The sequence below is a fragment of the Onychostoma macrolepis genome, chromosome 17 (genome assembly GCF_012432095.1).
Source record: "Onychostoma macrolepis isolate SWU-2019 chromosome 17, ASM1243209v1, whole genome shotgun sequence".
Classification (NCBI taxonomy): Eukaryota; Metazoa; Chordata; class Actinopteri; order Cypriniformes; family Cyprinidae; genus Onychostoma; species Onychostoma macrolepis.
In genome coordinates this window covers 4,883,107-4,907,707 of record NC_081171.1, presented here as the reverse complement: position 1 = coordinate 4,907,707, position 24,601 = coordinate 4,883,107, and the positions used below count along the sequence as shown (strand labels likewise).

At 34.3% G+C, this 24,601-nt stretch overlaps 1 protein-coding gene across 3 annotated transcripts in view; it reads right to left on the bottom strand.

Annotated features, from left to right (window-relative positions):
- The window catches only part of akap6 (A kinase (PRKA) anchor protein 6), a 154,898-nt gene extending 130,507 nt beyond the window's left edge, over positions 1-24,391 (bottom strand). For 2 of the 3 annotated variants that reach the window (XM_058749067.1, XM_058749069.1), the window contains exons 1-2: positions 24,141-24,391; positions 22,926-23,165 (exon numbers count right to left, since the gene is read on the bottom strand). The gene's annotated coding sequence lies outside the window, so the exon portion shown is untranslated. Of the gene's footprint in view, positions 1-11,864; positions 11,979-22,925; positions 23,166-24,140 lie in introns of those variants that run through there. The other variant, XM_058749068.1, reaches the window with a different exon arrangement.
- Positions 24,392-24,601: the final 210 nt, after the last annotated feature.

Below are 24,601 nucleotides of genomic sequence, written 5' to 3'. Positions count from 1 at the left end.
ATTAAATACAATATAAATATTAGATGAAAAACTTAAACTTTCAGTTAGTTGGCAAAGCCCCATTTCTAAATTTTATACTAAAACTGAAATAAAAATAAAGTTAAACAGATATATATATTTATATTTATTGTTTATATATATATATATATATATATATATATATATAAACAATTGCAAAAGCACATGACAAACTAAAATTTCATAAAAACTAATTCAAAATATGAATAAATCCTATAATAGTTTATAAATAACACTAAAACCGTAAACCTTTTAAAAACATGCATAATGAACTTTAAAACATCTGCCTACTGATATTAAAAGCAGGACTAAAAATTCAGCAGATCTTCTTAAGACTGATTATCTTCTGTGCTGTAATCAGCTGTATTACAATATTAAGCCATTTTAAAATATCCAGCTAAAACTAAATATGTTCCTGTAGCTCAAAGGGGTTCGACTCCCTGAGAATTCATAAACCAATAAAATGTAATACATCCTTTTTAAATAACTGAATTCACCATGTCTCAACAGAATATAACAAACAGAATTTCTGTTTCTGCAGTTTATGCCATAAAGATAAAGAACATTTTGGTAACACTCTACATTGCAGTGTCCATGTTATACATAATACATAATCATTACAAAAACATTTGTTCAGATTTGCTGAAGAAAAAGCCAGTGGCGTCTGCTTGTGCTAAAGTCAATGCCACAATGCAAACTCACTACTAATGTAATTATAGCATTGGCTACTGTAACAGACGCTAAATGCCTATGAATAATGCACAATGAGGTCATTTCTAAAGTCATACACAGTGTCATTACATCAGCAGCTGAGGTCATTTCCACCCTGCACAAAGAAAGAAATCTGACGGTAAGGAAGATGATTCTGAACAGGAACAACTGACGCCCATCATGACACTGTCTCACTGCCATTATCCAGCATTGAATATCTAGGCCACTGCAACAGGGAAGTCAACGATTGGAAATCAATATCTTGAACGATCCATTTGACGGTCTAGTTAATATGCTGCTTCAGCACCGAGTGATGCCATGCCACCAACAGCATCGCAGCAATCCCATGAATTATTCAGCTAATATGGCTTCCTGGCATTTACAGCTCATCTGCATATATTTGTTAAAGCCGTCCAAACCGATTCATTAGTTGACATTCAACATGAAAGGGCAGAGAGAATCATTTCAGATGTGTTTGCAAACGCATCAGTGACAGAACGACATACGATGGCACACATCTGCATCAGGGGAATCATGCAAACAAGTGCTCACGCAGGATTATACAGGGCCATGACATGTTTAACATATCACATGCATGCATAATTTATTCAAAACATGACATACACACACATTGATGCTTTTGCATGCTCTATGTTAATCTCTTTACCAATTGGGCCAAGTCCACCCTCAAGAAGATCTAATGTTTACTGGTCAACAAGTAATCCACATGACTCTAGTCCTCTCTCCATAATGTTGCTTTCAAACCACGAATTGATGCCATCTGATGTGCTGATGCAAAATCATCTTTATCCACATCTGTCACTATGTCTGCTTTATTTTCACACTACTAAAGTGTCATTGCTAATAAACAATAAACAGCAGATGAATAATACAAGGCAAAATGACCTTTTATGTGCTGCTGTCCAAGAGCCAAATGCTTTACTTAATTATACCAGGCACTCAATAAACCAGCCATCAGTTCTGCTGACTTCACAAAATCCTCTGAAATGAGCTGCAGCTCAAAATGGGTCAAACTCCTGCTTCTTAGTGAATACAGTCTCACACCACAATCCGACACCCACAGAAATCACAATGAAGTACACAAATGCAGCTGCATCCCAAAAGTGTGACCCAGAAAAAGGGTCGCACTTTACATTACAGTGAACATTTAAGTGCTGAATAGCACTAATGAACTATCTATTTTTACATTATGTTCATTGTTACTACAATTTCACAAATAAAATTGAAAAAAAAGTTCCTGATGGATATTACTGAAATAGATGCGCTGACAAATCATATGCATGTCTCTGTGACAGCACTTTGAAAATGTACTAAATGTTTGGGAAACCTGTTTGGAAACAGACATTATTTTTGCAATTTAATGAAAATATTAAAGGTGGTTTACTGGGTTTTTTCTAGGCTTGATTGTGTTTATGAGGTGCAGTCTAACATGTGTTCATGCTTCGTTTTTTTTAAAAACGCATTATTTTTCATATAATTGGAGCTGATCTGACGATCTGAATGAGAGAGAGAGAGAGAGAGAGAGAGAGATGCAGAGCAGGGTGACACAAGGAACAGGACCGAGAACCGCTGTTTTAGAACATTAATTTTGAAACTTGTGAATCCATTAGAATCATTAGAAGACAGAATCGCGATTCATATATGAATAGATTTTTACGTGCAACCCTAGTTTTCTCTTCCTCTTCTCTAAAGCAGCACAGCATGGCCTCGCCCCCTTCCTTACATGTTGCCGAGGGCGGGGTTTATCTGGGTCCATGACATATCAGACCCGGGAAGTAGTTCGTTGTAGTCCCTTACCAGCCGTTTTTGTAGGCATTAAACTTCCAGAATTTTAAAAGACTATATCTCTGTTTGCATTGAACTTTCAGCTTTACAACTTTGCAGATATTGTTTATGCTCAAACAGCAACATTACACACTAACTAATGTTAAAAAAATGCAATTGCAATCAACCACCCCTTTAAGGGAGGACTATGACTGACAGTTTCATAAAATTAAGGAGTCAGTTAACAATTTAATAATTCAAACATAAAAATGGAAATGAATCACTTTTTAAATTGACCTTTCATTTAATTCAAGTTTGGACACAATAAAATCAGAAACTAATAAAGGCTTTTAAATGCTCATTTTAAATGGTTTTTAATATTTTTTATTTATTTATTTTTAAATCAAATGCTTTTCTTTATCCATTTGTCAATTAATTAAAAAAAAAATGTAACAGTTCACCTGAGGGGCAACCAATCAGCTTTCAACTCAATTTTAAGAGTTACTCCCTCTCATAAGTGCCACTTAAGTAGAGACTGCTTTATTTAACTATGTTTGAAAAATTGAATTAAAGTAAATGTTAAATAAATGTTAGTTAAGTTTGTCTACTAATTTGCCAGTTTAAAAATGCTTTATTTCTTTCCGTTTTAAGTCTAAATTATTAAATTCATAACTGATTCCTTTTTTTTTTTAATGTAAGTTTAGACCTCCATAAAAATTACCACAAGCTCCGAAAAAAAAGATACAAACGTTGTCACTGGGGAAGTACTTTTTCAAATGTCCGAATATGTACCATTTAAGCACTAATATGTACCTTTTAGGGGTAATTAAGGGACAAAGGTGTACCTTTTGAAAAGGTACTGCCCCAGTGAGAGCTTTTGTACCTTTTTTTCTGAGTGAAAATGTAAAAATTTAAAAAATGAAAAAAATTAGTGAAAGTGAAAGTGAATGTGGCCAAGTATGGTGACCCATACGTGGAATTTGTGCTCTGCATTTAACTCATCCAATTGCACACACACAGTAGTGAACACACACACACCGTGAACACACACCTGGAGCAGTGGGCAGCCAATGCTGCGGTGCCCGGGGAGCAGTTGGGGGTTTGGTGCCTTGCTCAAGGGTCTCACCTCAGTCGAGGTATTGAAGGTGGAAGAGAGCGCTGCACATTCACTCCCCCCACCGACAATTCCTGCTGGACCTGAGATTCGAACCCGCAACCTTCGTGTTACAAGTCCCATTTTCCAGGCCTAAACAGGCTTTGTCCTTGTATTAATAGCAGTAAGCTCTCTGGTGAACATTAAATACCTTGTTTACCATTTGTCCTAGTGTATATTTAACACAGAGCAGCTATTGACTAAAAGGATATATAATAGTTATAATATTATATTACGAATGTTCCAGCAATAACCAATGTCAGTGTCACTAAACATCAGAAGGTGACTGTGCATATTCTCAGCAGTCTTTATGCAGAGAGTGACTAAGTTCTTTGTTTAGCATCAGAATGAGGTTGAGGGTCAGAAGACTCAGTGAATAGCTGAGATGGCATCTCTCTGTATATTTCATGCTGGTTTAGATAAACGAGTGAACCAGAATCAATAGAGACGTGTAGAGCAGCACTGAGAGTGAATGATGGCAGTGTGGGTGAGTTGTCTCTACAGAGTGTGGCTCTAGCAATCCCATAACACCCACATTAAGCCTTCTAACTGCATTTAAAACCTATTTCCAGTCAGGCTGTGATTCACTATGACTGGCATCATTTGAGTTATAGAGGGGCCGTTTCCACATGACACCCCATCTGTAATGAGAGCGAGCCGAGCAATGCAACGGAACTAGCCATTAGATTAAACGGAGAGCAAAGAGACTTGCTTAAAGCACAATTTGCCCAAAAAATTAAAATGTTGTTCCAAACCCAAATTACTATCTATTTTTTCATACACCAAAAGCATATAGTGACCTGGGGCTTTATCATTTTGTTGTACGGAAAAAAATCCCCATGTGTGTTCACATAAAGTTATACAGGTTTAGATCAGCATGAGGGTGAGCAAATGATGACAGTTCATTTTTGGGTGAACTATTCCTTCAAGTCTCCTGCTTGCATCAGAAAATAAGATCAGAAGACATCTCAACAACGTCTCAAACTGTTACAAATTTCCAAGACGCTGAAGTTTAAGATCTCAATGTGAATTCACACATTTCTCATGAAATTCTTCCAAGTTCAAATGACCTGAGCTATAATGTTCATTTTATAGCACTAAACTCTTACTGTATGTCAACAAATGTCTTATTGTGTCTATTACACGGGAAAAAATACTTTTTCAAAAAAAAATGTAATGTAAAAAGTTGAAATATTACGGGAATAAAGTCGAAATTACAAGAATAAAGTAGAAATATTACGAGAATAAGGTCGAAATGTTTCGAGAATAAAGTCGAAATGTTTCGAGATTAAAGTCGAAATGTTTTAAGAATAAAGTCGAAATGTTTCGAGAATAAAGATTATAGTTATAATATTTTGAGATAGGCTATTCTAGCCTTTTGCACATGCAAAATCTGTCAGTTTTATAGTGAAATACAAACAATATGTATGCTATATTGCAATAATGTGTTTGTCAAGCGGCATGTGAGTCAATCATCTTTCCGATTACAATTACGAACGACGAGACATTATTTTCATTATAAATTAGGCTAAACTTTTTTTTATGCCTCATGATGTTCCTTCACTTTATATCTTGCTATAAACCTGAAATAAAGAGCAAAAACACATTTATAATTTGTATTTCGTTATAAAACTGACAGAATTTGAAAGCTGAGCTGTGTGTAAAAGCAACAAAGCACAAAATTGTTGTGATTACTGGTTGGCTGGCGCGCTACAAATAATGAATGGAAGACGTTATTATGTCCTCATTTACAGTATACCATGAATAAAACAGTTTGTGAATAGCCACTTAAAGTTTACAGCAGAAAAGACAACAATATAACATGTGTTATTGCTGTTTAATTAAACAGGCTATGTGAGGAATGAAAGTTTGGACGCCACAGACGTTTTTGCGGAGCAGGTGGTGGAATTTTCACAATAATTTAATGAATTGATTCACATAAATACGGCGATCTGTCACGCCACATTAAAGATCTTGAAAATCACATTATTGTAAGACACAAAGACACATAATTTGTGTTTCGCTATAAAACTGATTTTGAAGCTGAGACTAAGTTTTATATTAAAAGCACTAAAAGCACAAAGCTTAAGCTATTGCTATTGGGTGGCTGGCGCACTACAAATAACAAATGCAATGGAAGACATGAAATATTATTTCCAAGCATACTGTCCCCGCGAGTATGACACGTATAATTTCTGCTAATAATCCCACATATATTTGTAGTGTATTAAAAAAGGTTTAAATAAGAGAGCTACAGCGTCCCCCCAAAAGAATGTCGATTGAGTGTGTGAGCTGATGTTAAGATAAACAGTTGTTCCTGTTCAGTCTGTTAATAAATATCATATTCATATTTCGACTTTATTCTCGTAGTATTTCGACTTTATTCTCGTAGTATTTCGACTTTATTCTCATAATATTTCGACTTTATTCTTAGATTTTTTTTTTTTAACGTGGCACTAAATGCTGTCGTAAATTATTGAAAAATATTTTTTGAAGTTGTAAATAAAACAGATTATTGGAGTACATTTTACAAGAAATTACTATTTCAAAATTTCATGTTTAATTCAATGTGTTACTTACAGATTCTTTGTAATTATTTGTGAGTGAAAATTAAAAAATAAACATTTGTGGTGTAGAACCTTTCAATCAAAAATTGCTAGTAAATTTCACAAAAAATACAAAGAAATTTCAAGTAACACATTAGATTAACCCTTGTGCAACCTTATGGACATTTTATTTTTGTTGTTGTTGTTTTTGTTTTTTTATATAATTTTGCCTGTCTTAATGCAAACTGCATAAATTTTGGCTCAGGTGTGTATTTTTATTGGAATTTTAATATTCCGCCCTAATTTCCTTTAATAAATCTATTTTACACTAGGTACAAAAAATAGTTCCTCTTGGACAAAAATGCCCCCTCTGAAACTGCTATTTTTAATTGCAGTGCCGTTTAACTGTAAAATGATGCAATTTTTGTTAATAGGCTTTCATTCTGTTGGCATGGCTTCAAAATTAATTTTTTTACAATTTTTTACCAGATGGTGCCATTTTTTCAGGTTTGGTCTATAAAGGATCTATAAAGCAAATACTCGCTTTATTCCTGTTTTCTGCTTCTGCATATTATAGACACAATTGGATAAATAATGTAGCTATAATTGTGTGGGTGTGTTGGTATACATGTCAGAGTGTGGTTTATATGCGTGTCATAAAAAAATAATTGTGTGTGTGTGCTTGTAGTATTTGAGAAAGAAAAACTCTACTGTAAATCACAAATCCAACCACTGTGTGCACCAGCGGAGTTTTGCTGGCATCTAATGGGGAAAATTTGGTACTGCGCCCCAAACAAAATTTTACTGAAAGCTCATTTTTTGAGATATCAACCTCAAATTTGGAACACAACTTGTTTAGATTTATGGCTTTGATTTTCTAGCAGGTTTAGAGTTCAACATATTTCATAAAATATATATTTTATATAAAATATTGTTCACAAATCATTTTCATAAACTTAAACCTGTATAACATTTTTTTTTTGTTTCACTTTTTAAACTTTTTTTTTACTTCAGCAACAACCTGCCATGGGCCTTCTTTAAAATGAGACCAAACTTAACTCTGTGCTCCCAAGCTTCAAATTTTTATGACTGTTTTTTTGACATGGACATTTTTGTCCACTATGGACCTATGTGTAACTTTTTTTTATTGATGCACAAGGGTTAAACATTAAATGTTGAAGTAGAAATGTAATCAAATATTAAATACTAATGAAATTTACTAGCAATTCCTGAATGAAAATGTTCAATGTAAATCTTACACCAAATTGCTCATTGATGTGTTTATTTCTCTCAAGGAATTTTGAGAGAAGCATCTGAGACAAAGTAGACACTTAAAACATAACTGGTAACTTAATGAAGTCTCGTGAGCTCTGTAAGAGCAACCTCCGATCAATAACATTTCCTCTGGGTAGACATCCCATTAAGAATCAGTGAAACCATCTATATTGTGTACCTACAGAGGAGACAGCTTTGATGATTATAATGTGAGCAATCTAGTTCTGCTGTGTCACTTTTCATTGTCAAACAGGAGAAAGAGAGTCTACAGAAACTGTCTACAGTTAAACATCTGCTTATAAATACAGTGTAAAGACTGAAACTCTCAGCAGGTAGCATTCTTCTCTCAGGGGCTCTGTCCCAAATCCACTGAATTATTAATTGTATCCACAAGCAGATATGTTGCAGACATTTGCCCCCCTTCTCAAATGTTACTCACACCTTCAAGAAATGGAGCAAATCTAAAGTAGAATGGAAAAAAAGACATCAGGATAAAATGGTTTATATGGGAGCATTAAATTCTGATAGAAATACATGAGCTTCTTACATGCAGTAAAGAACTCTAAGTAGCACTCTGTCAAGACTACATCATTTTAAATCTTAAATCTTAAGTGGCTCTCTTACATTTGCATAAAAATCGATTATGAAGAACCTTTATTATCCCTTTGCAAATCCATGATTAAGTTCTAAGCTGGTTTCCAAAGAACCACAGTAGTTCTCCTGCTCCAAAGCGCTTTTACGCAAATCAGAGCTGTAATATATTAGAATAATTAAGGGAATAGTTCACCTAAAAATGAAAATTTGATGAAAATGTTCTTACCCACAGCCCATCCAAGATTGCAGATGATTGTAGTTTGGTGGCGAATGGATGCCGTCAGAATGAGAGTCCAAACAGCTGATAAAAAAACATACCAGTAATCCATATGACTCCAGTCCATCAATTAAAGTGAAATGAAAAGCTGCATATTTGTTAAAAATTTAAAAATACAGCATTAGAAAATGTTTAACTTGAAAGCATTGCTTCCATCAAAATATAAGTCCTCTGGAACAGGCACCATTTACAAGCAAAAACAATCTAAACAAATCAAAGCAGTTCTAAAAAAATATGTTGGTGGATTTTGGTGTGAGAGAGCAAGATGTGATGGACCTTTTCACTGGAGGAAGCATTATTATGAATTATGGACTGGTATTTTGGCCAGAAGTGACAGTTTAAAGTTAAAACACCTTAATGATGGATTCGTTTCTTACAAACACACAGCTTTTCACTTCACAAGACATTAACTGGTGGACTGGAGATGTGTGGATTACTTGTGGATTATTGTGATGTTTTTATCAGCTGTTTGGACTCTCATTCTGACGGCACCCATTCACTGCAGAGGATCCATTGGTGAGCAAGTAATGTAATGCTAAATTTCTCCAAATATTCTGATGAAAAGCAAACTCATCTACATCTCGGATGGCCTGAGGGTGAGTACATTTTCAGCAGATTGTCATTTTGAGTGAACTATTCCTATAAAAGACTGAGCAGTGGGTGTACATTTTACAACCACTGAAGAAAGTGTAGATGTTCTGGCAAGTTAACCACCATTATGCTAGGGTCTTCTGGTTGTTCCATACTGGCCAAACACAAAGAGCCTATACAGTAATGAATAATAATAATAATAATAATAATAATAATAATAATAATAATAATAATAATAATAATAATAATAATAATAATAATAATAATAATAATAATAATAATAATAATAATAATAATAATAATAATAATAATAATAATAATAATAATAATAATAATAATAATAATAATAATAATAATAATAATAATAATAATAATAATAATAATAATAATAATAATAATAATAATAATAATAATAATAATAATAATAATAATAATAATAATAATAATAATAATAATAATAATAATAATAATAATAATAATAATAATAATAATAATAATAATAATAATAATAATAATAATAATAATAATAATAATAATAATAATAATAATAATAATAATAATAATAATAATAATAATAATAATAATAATAATAATAATAATAATAATAATAATAATAATAATAATAATAATAATAATAATAATAATAATAATAATAATAATAATAATAATAATAATAATAATAATAATAATAATAATAATAATAATAATAATAATAATAATAATAATAATAATAATAATAATAATAATAATAATAATAATAATAATAATAATAATAATAATAATAATAATAATAATAATAATAATAATAATAATAATAATAATAATAATAATAATGATCGTTATAAAACCTGTCAATTATACAAAAAAGTTATTATATTAGACCTTTATTATCCCTTTGCAAATCCATGATTAAGTTCTAAGCTGGTTTCCAAAGAACCACAGTAGTTCTCCTGCTCCAAAGCGCTTTTACGCAAATCAGAGCTGTAATATATTAGAATAATTAAGGGAATAGTTCACCTAAAATGAAAATTTGATGAAAATGTTCTTACCCACAGCCCATCCAAGATTGCAGATGATTTTAGTTTGGTGGCGAATGGATGCCGTCAGAATGAGAGTCCAAACAGCTGATAAAAACATACCAGTAATCCATATGACTCCAGTCCATCAATTAAAGTGAAATGAAAAGCTGCATATTTGTTAAAAATTTAAAAATACAGCATTAGAAAATGTTTAACTTGAAAGCATTGCTTCCATCAAAATATAAGTCCTCTGGAACAGGCACCATTTACAAGCAAAAACAATCTAAACAAATCAAAGCAGTTCTAAACAAATATGTTGGTGGATTTTGGTGTGAGAGAGCAAGATGTGATGGACCTTTTCACTGGAGGAAGCATTATTATGAATTATGGACTGGTATTTTGGCCAGAAGTGACAGTTTAAAGTTAAAACACCTTAATGATGGATTCGTTTCTTACAAACACACAGCTTTTCACTTCACAAGACATTAACTGGTGGACTGGAGATGTGTGGATTACTTGTGGAATATTGTGATGTTTTTATCAGCTGTTTGGACTCTCATTCTGACGGCACCCATTCACTGCAGAGGATCCATTGGTGAGCAAGTAATGTAATGCTAAATTTCTCCAAATATTCTGATGAAAAGCAAACTCATCTACATCTCGGATGGCCTGAGGGTGAGTACATTTTCAGCAGATTGTCATTTTTGAGTGAACTATTCCTATAAAAAGACTGAGCAGTGGGTGTACATTTTACAACCACTGAAGAAAGTGTAGATGTTCTGGCAAGTTAACCACCATTATGCTAGGGTCTTCTGGTTGTTCCATACTGGCCAAACACAAAGAGCCTATACAGTAATGAATGAGACTGTAGGAGGAATGATAGAGAAAAATTAATGCTGCCAGCTCACAGTTCATTACCCTTCAGAATCACACACCTGCAGCAGCGTTCCTGGCAGAACATCTCTGTATCTATCACATCCTTTCACTCCCTTCTGCTTCTGTCTCCTCTGACCTTGACCTACACCAGATGGTGAGGTCAGACGAGACAGTCCATGCTCAGATTTTATGCTTAGCAACAGCTTTAGTACAAACATATATCAGCTAAAGAAGTCTTGCCCTCAGACACCATTAAACTAAAAAAATCATTGGATTTAAAATGGGACTTCTCTTTAATTTGGCCTATGCTACGTCCTCTGCCTGCTCAGAGACAAAAGGCATTTGTACTCATGTGCTCATGCATCAGATGTTAACTAACTAATATTCAATATTTTGGCATTTAAATAACATTCTAAAAATGTACCTAAAATTATTTATTTATTTATTTATGCCATGGTCTGTCTGAATACTCGATTCTGATTGGCTGGCAGGTGTTGATTAAATTCGTTTAACTGCACAAGTAGTTCCAGGTCAGTTTAATTACGTTCTATATTAATGTGCTTCCTATAAACATTGGTAACCACAGTAACATACAGTTACAGTTGAATAGTAATACAGACGAAAATAACCATCATTTTTATCTTCTCAAGGGACAATACTACACAAATGAAACTTGGATATATTTTAGAGTAGTCAATGTGCAGCTTGTACAGAAGTACAAATTTACCAAACAAAACACCTACTGAGTGCACTCATACATTAGGTGATGAAGTCTAGTGGGTTAAACAGTGCACGTGTGCATTTAGAATGTGTTTTTTCACTGCATGATTCAGTCTATTAAAATGCATTAATGATCACAAAATTCAAGATATGGGGCAGAAAATGTGTGTATAAATATTTCATATAGTTAAAATCACACGAAGAGTGCTGTTTTTCTTCAAAAATAAGCATGATTACAAATGTGATATTGATTTTATACAACACTTCAAAAAACAATAAGTTAATATTAAGAGACTTACGTTTTAGACACCATACTGCCTGTTTTTGCTCCATTTTGCCAACAAAAATAATTCCAAACACAGCCACAGAGCTGTTTTGCGTCTCTTAACAACATGACGATGTTTAAGTTCCTGAATGAATCAACCATTTAAATGATTCGGTTCAGTCGCAATGACTCACTTGTTAACAGTGACTTGCTGCCACCTACTTGCGGTTTTAATTTTACATTTAAAGTATCTTTTCATTCTTAAAATAATTTCAAATATCAGTATTCAATGTTTTATGTTTAAAATATCAGAACATTATGCATTTGTAACTGCAGGTTAAAGCACTCCATGTCCCTCTGAGCTGCATTAAACAGTGTGTAAATACATCTAAATGCCATTCAGATGCAACTTCTGCAAAGAATAATTTTGTTGATACTGGTTTCATTTGTTTTGGTAACAGCCTAAATGTCTTATTATTCTAATTGACTGATTAAATGTAACATTTTGACTCAAAAATTGAGCTTTATTAAAGGTAAAATTGCCCATAAAAGGTAAAAATCAATTTAAACTTATATGAAAAGATTAATTTCTATCACTGATATGAACTGACCACACAGAATATGAAGAATATCAAAAACTGCAGCTGTCCACGGTAGTCAGATATCAGCACAATAACACGCTCTGCAAAATATCGCCTAATTATCGTTATCGAAAAAATCCCCAAAATATCGAGATATCTTTTTTCAATATCGCACACCCTATGTCTAAAGTGTCAATATTGTGTAGGGGCACCATTGTTATCTAGCACTGCCTTAATCCTCCTGGGCATGTAATTCACCAGAGCTGCACAGGTTGTGGCTGGAATCCACTTCCACTCCTCCATAATGACATCACGGAGCTGTTGGATGTTAGACACATGGTGCTTCTCCACCTTCCGCTTGAGGATGCCCCACATGTGCTCAGTAGGGTTCAGGTCTGGAGACATATTTGGCCACTCCATCACCTTCAGCTTCATCAGCAAGGCAGTTGTCATCTTGGTGGTGTGTTTGGGGTCGTTATTATGTTGGAAAACTGCCATTCGCCCAGTTTCTGAAGGAGGGCATCATCTTCTGCTTCAAAATGTCACCGTACATGTTGGAATCCATGTTTCCTCAATGAACCTCAGCTCCCCAGTACCAGCAGCACTCATGCAGCCCCAGACCATGATGCTACCACCACCATACTTGACTGTAGGCAAGATACCATTTTCTTGGTACTCCTCACCGGGCGTCACCACACATGCTGGACACCATCTGAGCCTTACAAGTTTACCTTAGTCTCATCAGATCACAGGACCAGTGTTAATTTTGACAAGAAATTTTAATTTAGTTTTAGTCTTAGTCTTTTGACTATAATTCTTTTAGTTTTAGTCAAGTTTTAATGAGTCCAGATCTGAATCCCATAGAACACCTGTGGAGAGATCTCAAAACAGCAGTTGGGAGAAGGCATCCTTCAAATCTGAATGACCTGGAGCAGTTTGCAAAAGAAGAGTGGTCCAAAATTCCAGTAGAGGTGTAAGGAACCCATTCATGGTTACAGGAAGCGATTGATTTCAATTATTTTTTCCAAAGGGGTGCTACCAAATATTAAGTTAAGGGTGCCAATAATTTTGTCCAGTGCATTTTTTGGGTTCTGTGTGGAATTGTATCAGATTTGACTTTTCTTCTCTGTTTTTTGTATTGTTCCAATGCAAACAAAAAATAAACATGTGAGTACCAAAACATACACATATATATATATATATATATATATATATATATATATATATATATATATATATATATATATATATATATATATATATACTGTATATATACTGTATATATATACATACACGTATATACACGTATATGTATAGTATCTCACAAAAGTGAGTACACCCCTCACATTTCAGCAACAATTTTATCTTCTCAAGGGACAATACTACACAAATGAAACTTGGATATATTTTAGAGTAGTCAATGTGCAGCTTGTACAGAAGTACAAATTTACCAAACAAAACACCTACAGAGTGCACTCATACATTAGGTGATGAAGTCTAGTGGGTTAAACAGTGCACGTGTGCATTTAGAATGTGTTTTTTTCACTGCATGATTCAGTCTATTAAAATGCATTAATGATCACAAAATTCAAGATATGGGGGCAGAAAATGTGTGTATAAATATTTCATATAGTTAAAATCACACGAAGAGTGCTGTTTTTTCTTCAAAAATAAGCATGATTACAAATGTGATATTGATTTTATACAACACTTCAAAAAACAATAAGTTAATATTAAGAGACTTACGTTTTAGACACCATACTGCCTGTTTTTGCTCCATTTTGCCAACAAAAATAATTCCAAACACAGCCACAGAGCTGTTTTGCGTCTCTTAACAACATGACGATGTTTAAGTTCCTGAATGAATCAACCATTTAAATGATTCGGTTCAGTCGCAATGACTCACTTGTTAACAGTGACTTGCTGCCACCTACTTGCGGTTTTAATTTTACATTTAAAGTATCTTTTCATTCTTAAAATAATTTCAAATATCAGTATTCAATGTTTTATGTTTAAAATATCAGAACATTATGCATTTGTAACGGCAGGTTAAAGCACTCCATGTCCCTCTGAGCTGCATTAAACAGTGTGTAAATACATCTAAATGCCATTCAGATGCAACTTCTGCAAAGAATAATTTTGTTGATACTGGTTTCATTTGTTTTGGTAACAGCCTAAATGTCTTATTATTCTAATTGACTGATTAAATGTAACATTTTGACTCAAAAATTGAGCTTTATTAAAGGTAAAATTGCCCATAAAAGGTAAAAATCAATTTAAACTTATATGAAAAGATTAATTTCTATCACTGATATGAACTGACCACACAGAATATGAAGAATATCAAAAACTGCAGCTGTCCACGGTAGTCAGATATCAGCACAATAACACGCTCTGCAAAATATCGTCTAATTATCGTTATCGAAAAATCCCAAAAATATCGAGATATCTTTTTTTTTTCAATATCGCACACCCCTATGTCTAAAGTGTCAATATTGTGTAGGGGCACCATTGTTATCTAGCACTGCCTTAATCCTCCTGGGCATGGAATTCACCAGAGCTGCACAGGTTGTGGCTGGAATCCACTTCCACTCCTCCATAATGACATCACGGAGCTGTTGGATGTTAGACACATGGTGCTTCTCCACCTTCCGCTTGAGGATGCCCCACATGTGCTCAGTAGGGTTCAGGTCTGGAGACATATTTGGCCACTCCATCACCTTCAGCTTCATCAGCAAGGCAGTTGTCATCTTGGTGGTGTGTTTGGGGTCGTTATTATGTTGGAAAACTGCCATTCGCCCAGTTTCTGAAGGGAGGGCATCATCTTCTGCTTCAAAATGTCACCGTACATGTTGGAATCCATGTTTCCCTCAATGAACCTCAGCTCCCCAGTACCAGCAGCACTCATGCAGCCCCAGACCATGATGCTACCACCACCATACTTGACTGTAGGCAAGATACCATTTTCTTGGTACTCCTCACCGGGGCGTCACCACACATGCTGGACACCATCTGAGCCTTACAAGTTTACCTTAGTCTCATCAGATCACAGGACATTTTTCCAGTAATTCATGCTCTTGGACAGGTTGTCTTCAGCAAACTGTTTGCAGGCTTTTTTGTGAGCCAGCTTCAGAAGATTCTTCCTTCTGGGACGACTGCCATGCAAACTGACTTGTTGCAGTGTGCGGTGTATGGTCTGAGCACTGACAAAATTACCTTCCACTTCTACAACCTCTAAAGCAATGCTGGCAGCACTCATGCGTCTCTTTTTGAAGCCAGTTTCTGCACCTAAAGCACAGCACGAGGTCTCAACTTCTTTGATCGACCTTTGCAAGGCCTGTTCCGAGTGAAACCCATCTTGGAAAACCTCTGTATGATACTGGCCACTGTACTGTAACTCAGTTTCAGGTTGTTACTGATCTTCTTATAGCCTCGGCCATCTTTGTGGAGAGCAACAATTCTAATTCTCAAATCCTCAGAGAGTTCTTTGCCATGAGGTGCCATGTTGAACATCCAGTGGTCCGTATGAGAGAATTGTACTCAAATCACCAAATTTTAACTGCTCTAAAACAAGATACACAAATTTGTATGGTCCTGTCAAACAGACAAATACATGAACATGATGAATAGGACATGTGGCCTTGCATGGTTAAACAACGTATAGCTGTTTTCACGTAGGGTGTACTCACTTTTGTTGCCAGCTTTTTTGACAATAATGGCTGTATGTTGAGTTATTTTCAGAGGACAGAAAATCTTTACTGCTATACAAGCTGCACATTGACTACTCTAAAATATATCCAAGTTTCATTTCTATAGTATTGTCCCTTGTAAAGACATACTAAAATGGTTGCCGAAATGTGAGGGGTGTACTCACTTTTCTGAGATACTGTGTATAAATATATATATATATCTATATATCTATATATATATATATATATATATATAATTTCCAAAAAAATCCTAATTCCTAAACCCACAGCCAGAAGCACGTTACAATGGTCCAATATCTACACAGATACAGAAATAATCACAGCTTTACACATCCAATGGAACAATGAGCTGCATGACGGCAGGTCAAATCAGAGATGACTGTGTCTATGAAGTATCTAATGGACTTTAATAATTCATGAAACTGAGGCAATGGCCTCACAAATTACAACATCCACCATTTTGGAGAAAGAGGACTTTTCTTCTATTATTCATAGTGTCTTTTTTCAGTCACTGTTTTACAGTGCATTTACATATAATGTTTAAAAATACAATCATAGTTTATTTCTCCTGTAATAATAGTCAATTTCTCCTGTCAACATCACTGAATAAATAATCTAATTTCTTCTTCATGAAAAGTATAACTAATATATAACACTAAACTATAAAATATAACTAAAAATGTATATTTTAACAAATTAAGTCATTTTTTAAGTCTTTTTTTTCTGTCCATATTGTTTCATAAATAATCTTATTCTTTACTGTATAAAATATAAAACAGAATAATACATAAAACCAAACTATTAAATATATTTGTTCTGAATTTTATTTAATGAATTCTGGCAAACACAGCAATAATGCATAAGTGAGTTGAAAGATTTAATATCAAGTAAATTGATTAAAAGTTTAGTAGTATATATTAAAAAGCCTGACGTCTACATGTGTTCTGGGTTACACTGAATCACATCCACTTTCTGAAAGGAGCCCAGAGCAATATCCTGGATGAGTCAGCAGAAACACGCTTTTATTTATACATATGAGGGTCACAGAGAGCCTGTGAGGCTAAGATTTCCATAAAGCAGTTTCATTTTCACTCTAGAATATAATTATGTCCTTGTTTATCAAGCTATTCTTTGTAGACAAAATGACAAAAGTAGACTACAGGGTCAGGCTAATGGAGTAGCTTAAGGCTGAAGTTAAAGTGCATAATTTCTGCAGAAAACCAAAAAGCCAAAAATATTCTTCAAAGGGTTTCTCCAAACACTCCCACAGACCTATTGGTTGAGTCAGCGTTGCAGGGTGGGATGTTCAAAATACCAGCAAAATACAGCATATTAAATTTGAATCATCATTAAGAGTTCACCTAACCAGTTCAGAGGTTGACCGACAAAATAAGTAATGTGGCTTTATAGCACAAGCAGTTTTATTTCACTCGCAATCCCACAGCCAGACCATTCTTTACCATGGTAATGTACCTATTGACCGCAATGTTTCGTATGACATGTGACATGATGTCAAAGCACAATGAGCCCTGCCATGGCCCTATTACTACTGAATGTTTTTGGAAGCTCTGTTTAACTGTCCATCATTTCTACAGGACAGTTTTGACCTGTTTCTGATCAATATATTGTTAACCCTTAACCTCAATCATCAATGCGGTTAAAGGTTGAGGTCATTTATTCAGCAAGTTCATTACCACTGCTGCCATGGCAACCTGAGCCTCCTGAACCCCACAAAGGAAAAACGATATTTAAAAGTCTACCATCCCAGTTGACCAGCTTCAACAAATATTTAACCTATTAAAAACATTTAACATCAAAATGTTTAATTCAATGTATTGCTTAACATAATTATTTTTGACATTTACTACAATTTGTGCAAATATTTTCAAAGTAAATACCACACAAAAATTTTACAGTGTATATAAAATGTGTAGACTAGACTAAGTAGACTAGATTTTTATATATATATATATATATATATATATATATATATATATATATATATATATATAAAAACCTAAACAAATGAGTGGCGCTTGCTTATACCACCATGATTCTAGAACAATGGTCCTATACACTATACACTTATATTATGCACTATTTTTGCTACAGTGTAGTGTAGTCTAAGAGTCTGAAAAACCTTCCCCTCCGGTACATAAGGAAAGCTGCAACAGTTGAGTGCATTTCTGTTTTGATTTCTATGGAGATTTATATTTTGAATTATGCAGTTTTTTTCACTTTTTATTCATCAAAGAACCCTGAAAAAGTATCACAGGTTCCAAAAAAAAAAATATATATATATTAAGCAGCACAACTGTTTCCAACATGGTAATAAATCAGCATATTGCATGATTTCTGAAGGATCATGTAACACTAAAGACTAATAATAAGAATAATGATGCTGAAAATTCAGCTTTGCCATCACAGGAGTAAATTATATTTTAAAGTATATTAATATAGAAAAACGCTATTTTAAATCATAATTTTTTACTGTATTTTTGATCAAATAAATGCAGTTTTAATGAGCATAAGACACCTCTTTAAAAATCGTACTGATCTCAAACTTTTGAGCGGTCGTATATATATATATATATATATATATATATATATATATATATATATTAGGATATTTTAAATTTTCATGACCTTGGTCCCTGGTTGAGAGCCACAGTATTGTGGCTGGTTGCCAACATGCTGCTATGCAGTGGCTAAGGTGTTCTGGATAGTTGTTAGGTGGTTGCTCACTGGCAATTCAATATTCTGCTCTCTAGGCTCGGGTCTCTCCTTCAGTGCAAGTCTTGACAATTTTATCATCCACCAGATACAAATAATCTTTTTGCATTCTTTGATCTTTTCTAATTTTTCCTATTGTATTACTTCATGGTCACAAGCAGGAAAATCTACTACTTTATATAAATGTGCTTCAAAAGTATTGGATAAGAAACCTAACAGATATCATCATTGTTTTTTTTACTTTTGACAATTTTGTTACGTTTAAAATTGTTGTTTAATGTACAAAATTGTTAATAACCTTGCACCCACCACTGAAAGCATTTGTTTCTTCACATACTGAAAATATGAGACCAACAAGAGCTTCATCAAAAGGTGATTGTGTGCAGCGCAGTTTAGAGTTTAGAGTGATTTGGTCATTCAGCTTTTTCTGTAAGAGCTATTAAAAACTGGAATAATTTACCAAATAATATTAGACAGAGATTTACCTTTGAAAAGTTAGTTGCATTTGAAAATATGATTAAAGATGAGTCAGGTTTGCGATCACTGAATATTCTCGTGTTTTGAAAGGGTTACACAACTTTGGAGGGTCTTAATTTTGTAGATTTTTTATTATAGGGTGATGTTTTGTTTATTTATATCTTGTAGTAACTTGGATTGTACTTTCTATGCGGGGGATTATACTTCTTATCTTTTAAATTGAAGGGGGGGGGTATTTGTACATGCTATTACGTTAATGTTTTTGTCCTGCTCAGGGACAGCAGATGAAATTTAGCTCTGTAGCTAATTCTGGGGCAGTCTTTGACTGTCCATTGTCCCTGTTAAATAAACAATTAAATAAAATAAATAAATAAACAATCGTGCATGTTTGTAGCTCAAAAAGATTCGGGGCTGTAATTTACAAATCAAAAACATCTTAATGATGGATTTGTTTATTACAAATGCACAGCTTTTTACTGTACAAGACATTAATTGAAGGACAGAATTTATGTGGATTATGTGGATAGTTTTCCCATTCACTGCAGAGGATCCATTGGTGAGCAATTTCTCCAAATCTTGGATGGCCACAGTACATTTTCAACACATTTTCATTTTTCATCAAACACACATTAAAATCAAATACAACCTTGCTAATATCACAGCATTGCTGAAAAGCGCTTTATATTGGAAACATTACTGATGAATTACTGATTTGCATTCAGTACAGTTTTCCGCTACTGTTCGTTATCATTGAAACATTTAACAACCCTAAGGGAGATAAATTCAACGTAAGCATTTTTTTAAAAGCATTATTAAATATATTTCAAATCTCACAGAGAATAATTACCCGAGCGGCTGCTGCCACACCCTGGGTGGTGATGTTAGATGACAGCTGCTCTCATTATGTTTGAATGATGACAGAAGTGAGCGGACATGATACAGAGACAGACTGACTGCAAATTGTGTTCAAATGGGAAATTACCAAGCTAGAAAAAGCCTACAATATATCATTATTTACAACAGCTTTCAAATACAAACAAACCGTAGTTCACGTCAGGCTTAAATTGCATTTGGGTTCGGCACTTAAAAAGCTTATTTACACTTTACAATGTCAGGACATTTAAAGAAACAGAATCTGCCATGAAAGCATGCTACCCTGCACAGGTTTGCTAAACTATACAACATTTTCAGCATGCTTGTGCTAATTTCACACCCTGCTAAAGGCCCTAGCTGTGCTCTCAGCTCTCAAGATCACAGATCTCACCCAACACTAGTATTCTGGGTCAACTGGTCCCTGTCATAACAAGCTTAGAGAGCATTTTTGTGTTCAGGGCTTGCAGTGCAACAAAAGCAGATAGCTATACAGAATTTTCTTGGTCTATATAACTGGTCAATGCTGTGGAAAAGAGGGCTCTGTTCGCCACCCAACCCCTGCCTTCCACACTCAAACACAGACACAGACAAGCGTCTAACCCTGCCTAAGCACAAACCCTCATCACCATAATAAAACAGGGATCTCGAGGGAGAGGGAGGGGTGGATCACAGAGGAATCACTTCCCAAAACCCAACTGCAACAGTGCCTAAAGCTACACAACTCAAATACACAGTTATCCTAGAAGATTTAAGAAACTTCTAGACACAAACAAGCATACCATAAGGACAAAAATTAAATAATCAAAAGTCAGTACTTCAACAGACTTAAATCCATTATATCTACTGCATTTATTACATTAATTCTTCCCTTTCAGTTGTTTCCCCACCTAAAATGTAATTTATTACTACCTACCGATTCTACACCTACACGATTACATAAACTGGGAATATAGTACATAGCATTATTTATTATATCAAGACAGGTCAATAATTGGTTTGACCAACATACACTTTTGTTTGGAAAAATTATTTATTTATTTATTTTACATTTCAATAATATCTAGGTCACACGTAAGAGAAGTGCTTAAATAAGCTAGCAATAAGCTAAATTATTCTTATTACAATATTCACAATGCATATGTTTACCATTTTAGTCTATTTAGAGATTGTTTCATTAGGGTAAAATATAAATACATATTTTTACAAATAATTATTCAAATAAATATATTTATCTCTATATATATAAATATATAAATAAAACATTTTGATAATAAACAAAAGCTAGATAGATAGATAGATAGATAGATAGATAGATAGATAGATAGATAGATAGATAGATAGATAGATAGATAGATAGACGGACGGACAGACAGACAGACAGACAGACAGACAGACAGATAGACAGATAGACAGATAGATAGATAGATAGATAGATAGATAGATAGATAGATAGATAGATAGATAGATAGATAGATAGATAGATAGATAGATAGATAGATAGATAGATAGACAGATAATGCATAATAGAATTAAACAATCCATTCTATGTGTATTAGTGTTACTGACATACTATTAGATTTAATAAATAATGTTTATATTTATAGCTTTTATTAATATTTTGAATATTTTTTGTTTTCGGTTTTAGTTTCAATTTTAGTTCAAATGTTAGTGCATGTTGCTGTTTTCTTATTTTTTTTATTTATTTTTTAATATAAAAAAATCTAATCATCCTCGGTAACATGATAATCAGATTCCATACCAGCTAGAATGCTGATGTCATCAAAGCAAAAAACATTTATTTCCAAGTACCTCAAAATTAACATTTCAGTTTTTAAACGATATGCTGATAATATGGTATTACCTTAAAAACAATAGAATTTTACTATATACAATGTTGTCCCACATAGCGAATCATATGTATATATTGTTATGTACATTGTCATATGATGAGAACTTGACATACATAGCATGTTTACTTTTCCATTTAAAGTCAAATTCCCCTTTCCACCAAGTTAACTTGGCCACGTTAAACATGAATGCTAATTCTAAGCCTGTGGTGCAACACCACACCTTAGGACGCACACATGCGGCCTTATCCCTTATCAAGAAGAAAGCAAAAGCATTCTAATATCTCAGAGCATCTGTCATGCAACGCCACCTTTCCAGGGTGTGTTTGGGCCCAAGGTGACGAGGCAGCGTCTAAAGGATAGAGAACCATGACCAAGCAATGACACAGGCGTGCCCGCCGGACCACATGCACCGTTAAACCCTGCAGCATCATAAAGACAGACATACACCAGAGGAGCTATTCGCCTAGAAACGTGCTTAACACAAACAAACATGCAGGGCTATTGAGCTGAAAACACTGGGCCACGCTTCAGTGTAAGGAGGGTGGAGAATAAACACTGACATGCTCACATTCCCAACCTTACAGACAGAAATAGCAATAGTTCAAAAAAGAAAACAATCCCCCTCCAGGCTTTAAAAGGCTCCGATGTATGTTTGGCCCCCCTTGTGAATAGCATTTGTGCATGCGTCAGGTCCTTCCTATGCAGGTCACTTCAACAATGCTGCCTCTCTCCACAATTTGCCTTCAGATGGAGTAAACCCTCTTGCTAGTATCATATCTGATTCATGTTCAAATGTCCCCTGCCTTTATTATTCAAATAAATAAGAAATGCAGCAGCCCATAGCAGCAGAAGACAGAAGCCGGGTACTCACCATAACACTCTCTACTCCATTTTTCCATCCAGTGCGGTGTGTGAGGGAGGTGCCTGCTATACGATCCACTGCAGGGCTGCCTGCCTCGAGCAGCCCTAGCTGGACGGATGCTGATGATGTAGCGCCTTTCAGGAGAGCAGCCCAGTTACCTTGGAAACTGAGGAGTGATGGAGCGGCCGTGCTGCGCTGCCATTGGCTGGAGAGGGGTGGTGCTCCGCTGTGGGGCCCCGGTGGGTGTGGCTACAGATGAGAGAGGAAGCAGAACTGTGAAAGCAGATGCACTACATCAGAGAGAGAGGGGTGTCATTTACAGGAACATATACAGATTTTGTATATTGTAACTTCACAAGTTCCTTTAAAACATTAAAATCTCACTTGTTTCCTCTTACCCCTTTCAAAATAGACTTTTTTTCTCTCTCTCCCTACTAAAACTACTGTGTAGAAGCATGGTTAAGTGACGGTATCGGATGATAATATTCGATATTTAAACAGTTAAAGGCATACGGAACAGTACTTTACACAATAAATAGGAAAATAATATTTAATATGGCTGTTTATATGATTTGTTGTTTTATATTATTGTTTTATATCAAAATATCATCAGGTTTTGCTAACCCAGGTTTATGTCTTCTTAATGATGATTCTGGTCTCTGTATAAGCTTAATACAAAAGAGAATGTTGTTTGCTGGTTTTACGGCTGCGAAGAAGACAATAATACAGAACTGGTTTACACCGCACATGTGTGGAAAACATATTGGATCCATAGCCTCCTGAAAATAGTGACTTAATAGTGAATTAATGGGGCCAAGCCCTCTACTATTGATGCTTGGCAGTGTTTTTTCTTTAACATACTGCTTATATAAAGGAATGACTTGTTTTTTTTTCTTTTTTTCCCTCCCTCTCTCTCTTCCTTTTAACTGGACTCTTTAATGTATTGATTATATGTCCGTTTTTTTTTTTTGTTTGTTTTTTGAATGGATGTTATGATGTTGTGTGTAAAAAAAAAAAAAACATAAAGTTGATAAAAAAAAAAGTTTACAATGAACAAAAAAAATATATATATCATCAGGTTTATGCGTAATATTTGTAACATTTCAACACTAAATCAAATAATTATGCCTAACCAAATAATACAGTAACAAAAATAGGCTAGGCCTATTTTGTATTTTTATTGCCATTAACTGTTGGACTATTATTATTATTATTATTAGTCACCTTGTTTTCACATCATTAGACACCAACTCCTCGGTAAACACAGCACCACAGGTGTGTATTAACGGTGGCAGGTGCAGCCTTGATTTACCCGGTTACAACTGGCTCATTCACAGGTAATTTCGAGTTACAACTCATTTAAATTTCATTTCGATTCGGGTATGACCAACAGAGAAGATGACTGGGTGAATAAACTGTTAACATCCTAAATAATCCAACCATTTTAACCACGTTAGACGCCTTCACGCCCGTTGCGAGACAGGCACCTTCTAAAGTACAAACTTGATAGGCGGGCTTTATGGCGTTGACAGTGTAATCAGCCAATCAGAGCGACGTGGAGGCACTACCTAGAACTCGAGGTGTCATGTGACCGATGCTATTTGAAAGAGAAAGATTATCAGTAAATAACGACATATGTTTAAGTAAATTATTATTTGGAGCTAAACTTGAATAGTATGTTTAAC